Source organism: Nomia melanderi, unplaced genomic scaffold, assembly GCF_051020985.1.
Source record: "Nomia melanderi isolate GNS246 unplaced genomic scaffold, iyNomMela1 scaffold0166, whole genome shotgun sequence".
In the NCBI taxonomy this organism is placed as follows: domain Eukaryota; kingdom Metazoa; phylum Arthropoda; class Insecta; order Hymenoptera; family Halictidae; genus Nomia; species Nomia melanderi.
This window is the reverse complement of record NW_027475281.1, coordinates 35001-40000: the sequence shown is the minus strand read 5'-3', so window position 1 is coordinate 40000 and position 5000 is coordinate 35001. Positions and strand designations below refer to the sequence as shown.

At 38.0% G+C, this 5000-nt stretch overlaps 1 non-coding gene across 1 annotated transcript in view; it reads left to right on the top strand.

Annotated features, from left to right (window-relative positions):
* Positions 1-4695: 4695 nt before the first annotated feature.
* Positions 4696-5000, top strand: part of LOC143175714 (small subunit ribosomal RNA) — a 1921-nt gene continuing 1616 nt past the window's right edge. Inside the window, exon 1 of the ribosomal RNA XR_013000405.1 lies at positions 4696-5000. This exon is cut by the window's right edge and continues 1616 nt beyond it. This is a non-coding gene — a ribosomal RNA (small subunit ribosomal RNA).

Below are 5000 nucleotides of genomic sequence, written 5' to 3'. Positions count from 1 at the left end.
AGAAAAATTTCGGGAAGTCCGATTCGCCTGCTGGAATTACCGCACGGGCTGGACACCTCGCTCCGACGAATCGGTTTTTTCCATTTTTTCCGAAAAATAAATTTTTGTAATTTTTTTTAACGTTAAAAACGTTAATAAACGTCATGTTTACGCATGGATTAAACATTGAAATAATTTTAAAACGCTTATTAAAAAAGTTGGTGTCGACCGTGGGACTTAGAAAAATTTCGGGAAGTCCGATTCGCCTGCTGGAATTACCGCACGGGCTGGACAGCTCGCTCCGACGAATCGGTTTTTTCCATTTTTTCCGAAAAATAAATTTTTGTAATTTTTTTTAACGTTAAAAACGTTAATAAACGTCATGTTTACGCATGGATTAAACATTGAAATAATTTTAAAACGCTTATTAAAAAAGTTGGTGTCGACCGTGGGACTTAGAAAAATTTCGGGAAGTCCGATTCGCCTGCTGGAATTACCGCACGGGCTGGACACCTCGCTCCGACGAATCGGTTTTTTCCATTTTTTTTGAAAAATAAATTTTTGTAATTTTTTTTAATGTTAAAAACGTTAATAAACATCATGTTTACGCATGGATTAAACATTGAAATAATTTTAAAACGCTTATTAAAAAAGTTTACTCTTGACCGTGGGACTTAGAAAAATTTCGGGAAGTCCGATTCGCCTGCTGGAATTACCGCACGGCCTGGACAGCTCGCATCGACCGATACATTTTTTCCATTTTCAGTGAAAAAAAAATTTTTGTCAATTTTCTCAACGTTAAAAACGTTAATAAACTGCGTTTTTATGCGTGGATTAAACATTAAAAAAATTTTGAAATATGTGATGAAAAAGTTTACTCTTGACCGTTCGGACTTAGAAAAATTTCGAGTACCTCGGATCGCCTGCTGGAATTACCGCACGGCCTGGACAGCCCGCATCGACCGATACATTTTTTCCATTTTCAGTGAAAAAAAAATTTTTGTCAATTTTCTCAACGTTAAAAACGTTAATAAACTGCGTTTTTATGCGTGGATTAAACATTAAAAAAATTTTGAAATATGTGATGAAAAAGTTTACTCTTGACCGTCGGGACTTAGAAAAATTTCGAGTACCCCGGATCGCCTGCTGGAATTACCGCACGGCCTGGATAGCCCGCATCGACCGATACATTTTTTCCATTTTCAGTGAAAAAAAAATTTTTGTCAATTTTCTCAACGTTAAAAACGTTAATAAACTGCGTTTTTATGCGTGGATTAAACATTAAAAAAATTTTGAAATATGTGATGAAAAAGTTTACTCTTGACCGTCGGGACTTAGAAAAATTTCGAGTACCCCGGATCGCCTGCTGGAATTACCGCACGGCCTGGATAGCCCGCATCGACCGATACATTTTTTCCATTTTCAGTGAAAAAAAAATTTTTGTCAATTTTCTCAACGTTAAAAACGTTAATAAACTGCGTTTTTATGCGTGGATTAAACATTAAAAAAATTTTGAAATATGTGATGAAAAAGTTTACTCTTGACCGTCGGGACTTAGAAAAATTTCGAGTACCCCGGATCGCCTGCTGGAATTACCGCACGGGCTGGACAGCTCGCTCCGACGAATCGGTTTTTTCCATTTTTTCCGAAAAATAAATTTTTGTAATTTTTTTTAACGTTAAAAACGTTAATAAACGTCATGTTTACGCATGGATTAAACATTGAAATAATTTTAAAACGCTTATTAAAAAAGTTGGTGTCGACCGTGGGACTTAGAAAAATTTCGGGAAGTCCGATTCGCCTGCTGGAATTACCGCACGGGCTGGACACCTCGCTCCGACGAATCGGTTTTTTCCATTTTTTCCGAAAAATAAATTTTTGTAATTTTTTTTAATGTTAAAAACGTTAATAAACGTCATGTTTACGCATGGATTAAACATTGAAATAATTTTAAAACGCTTATTAAAAAAGTTGGTGTCGACCGTGGGACTTAGAAAAATTTCGGGAAGTCCGATTCGCCTGCTGGAATTACCGCACGGGCTGGACACCTCGCTCCGACGAATCGGTTTTTTCCATTTTTTCCGAAAAATAAATTTTTGTAATTTTTTTTAACGTTAAAAACGTTAATAAACGTCATGTTTACGCATGGATTAAACATTGAAATAATTTTAAAACGCTTATTAAAAAAGTTGGTGTCGACCGTGGGACTTAGAAAAATTTCGGGAAGTCCGATTCGCCTGCTGGAATTACCGCACGGGCTGGACAGCTCGCTCCGACGAATCGGTTTTTTCCATTTTTTCCGAAAAATAAATTTTTGTAATTTTTTTTAACGTTAAAAACGTTAATAAACGTCATGTTTACGCATGGATTAAACATTGAAATAATTTTAAAACGCTTATTAAAAAAGTTGGTGTCGACCGTGGGACTTAGAAAAATTTCGGGAAGTCCGATTCGCCTGCTGGAATTACCGCACGGCCTGGACAGCTCGCTCCGACGAATCGGTTTTTTCCATTTTTTCCGAAAAATAAATTTTTGTAATTTTTTTTAATGTTAAAAACGTTAATAAACGTCATGTTTACGCATGGATTAAACATTGAAATAATTTTAAAACGCTTATTAAAAAAGTTGGTGTCGACCGTGGGACTTAGAAAAATTTCGGGAAGTCCGATTCGCCTGCTGGAATTACCGCACGGGCTGGACACCTCGCTCCGACGAATCGGTTTTTTCCATTTTTTCCGAAAAATAAATTTTTGTAATTTTTTTTAACGTTAAAAACGTTAATAAACGTCATGTTTACGCATGGATTAAACATTGAAATAATTTTAAAACGCTTATTAAAAAAGTTGGTGTCGACCGTGGGACTTAGAAAAATTTCGGGAAGTCCGATTCGCCTGCTGGAATTACCGCACGGGCTGGACAGCTCGCTCCGACGAATCGGTTTTTTCCATTTTTTCCGAAAAATAAATTTTTGTAATTTTTTTTAACGTTAAAAACGTTAATAAACGTCATGTTTACGCATGGATTAAACATTGAAATAATTTTAAAACGCTTATTAAAAAAGTTGGTGTCGACCGTGGGACTTAGAAAAATTTCGGGAAGTCCGATTCGCCTGCTGGAATTACCGCACGGGCTGGACACCTCGCTCCGACGAATCGGTTTTTTCCATTTTTTTTGAAAAATAAATTTTTGTAATTTTTTTTAATGTTAAAAACGTTAATAAACATCATGTTTACGCATGGATTAAACATTGAAATAATTTTAAAACGCTTATTAAAAAAGTTTACTCTTGACCGTGGGGACTTAGAAAAATTCCGGCTTGCACGGATTCGACCACTCTGTTTTTCGGAGTTTCTGAGAAAAATAAATTTTTGTAATTTTTTTCATTATGATTTCTGAGTTCTCCCAGTAGTTTAATGTAAGGATTAAGCATTTAAAAATTTTTAAATCGAATATTAAAAAAGTTTACTCTTGCAATTTTTGGAAAAAAAAAATTCTAAAAAATTTTTCTTTCGGTGGAAACTAACGTTTAATATGTACAATAACGATTTATCGAATAAAAATCGTATGTTAATATATGTTCGAATCGACCATAGTTTCAGCGGCTAAGTACCAGCAGCCCGGCCGGTTGGTCTGTACGCGCGGCAGTTTACCACCATAAGCGCCCGTGCTGAGCGGCCGGCGCCGCGGTCGTCGCGGCCGCCCGTTTGGTTACTATAAGAGAGCACGTCGGTTCGAGCGGACCGGTCGGCGCAGCGGCGGGCGAGCGGCTATTCTACGATCTCGGTCGAGAAGCAGTCGTTCAGCTCCTCGAGGTCCATTCCTCGACTGTTCTGTACCGCGTTCCGTTGCGAATTTTTCTCTACACAGCATGACCACGGGTCGGTGTCTCAGACCGAATGGCCCTTATGTGGTAAGCCCAGAATGTTGGGTTGGATACAACGTATATTCGTTATACTTGTACGACTCTCACATCAACTCTCAGAAACCCAAAAGGGGTTTTCTATCCGAGCGAAAATATATTTTTCGTATACAAAAATTTAATGGCAAAGACCAAACGAAATACTACACACAAAAAGGGGCGACGAACAAAAATTGTTCGAATGAAATATAATATATACATATAAAATTGAGGTGTCCTAAGAGAGAAATACATAAACTAAGAGGTATATATTATAAGAAATATATATTATTTCTGGGCAAAGAAGAGAGAACGAAAAGAAGAGTATGATCTTTAACGCGAGGGCCTCGACATGGGTACGCCTAGCATGGTTCGCGCTTTCTCGATATGTCCAGCATGTTAACGTACGCGGTCTTCGGACTTCGTGCGTTATGTCCGTGCTTACACGATGGAGAGCGCTCGAGCATACGTGCTTACAAACCTGAAAGTCGATGTGACATCCGAGATTCTTTTTCTTCTAAAAAGATCTCGGAGAGATACACGGGAGAGTTTGAAATTTTTGGAGGTCCTCCTGATGTATATGCGCGGATATACCCATGTGGTAATTCGTGCGGAGTTGGTAATCTAATAGTGGAGCGAAATTTACCAACTCGAAAGAGAAGAGAGAAGAGAGTAGAGAGAAGAGAGAGGAGAAAGAGAACTGTCTTAAAGACGAGAAAAAGTATCGTCGATCCGACTCTTAAGGGGAGAGAGTCGGCGACTAAGATATATATATACATACATATTTTTGCTTCGTATGATGAAAATTTACTCGAAGCTCCCTGGTTGATCCTGCCAGTAGTCATATGCTTGTCTCAAAGATTAAGCCATGCATGTCTCAGTACATGCCGTATTAAGGTGAAACCGCGAATGGCTCATTAAATCAGTTATGGTTCCTTAGATCGTACCCACATTTACTTGGATAACTGTGGTAATTCTAGAGCTAATACATGCAAAACAGAGTTCCGACCAGAGATGGTAGGAACGCTTTTATTAGATCAAAACCAATCGGTGGCGGGCGTTTACGTTCGTCCATCGTTTGCTTTGGTGACTCTGAATAACTTTGTGCTGATCGCATGGTCTT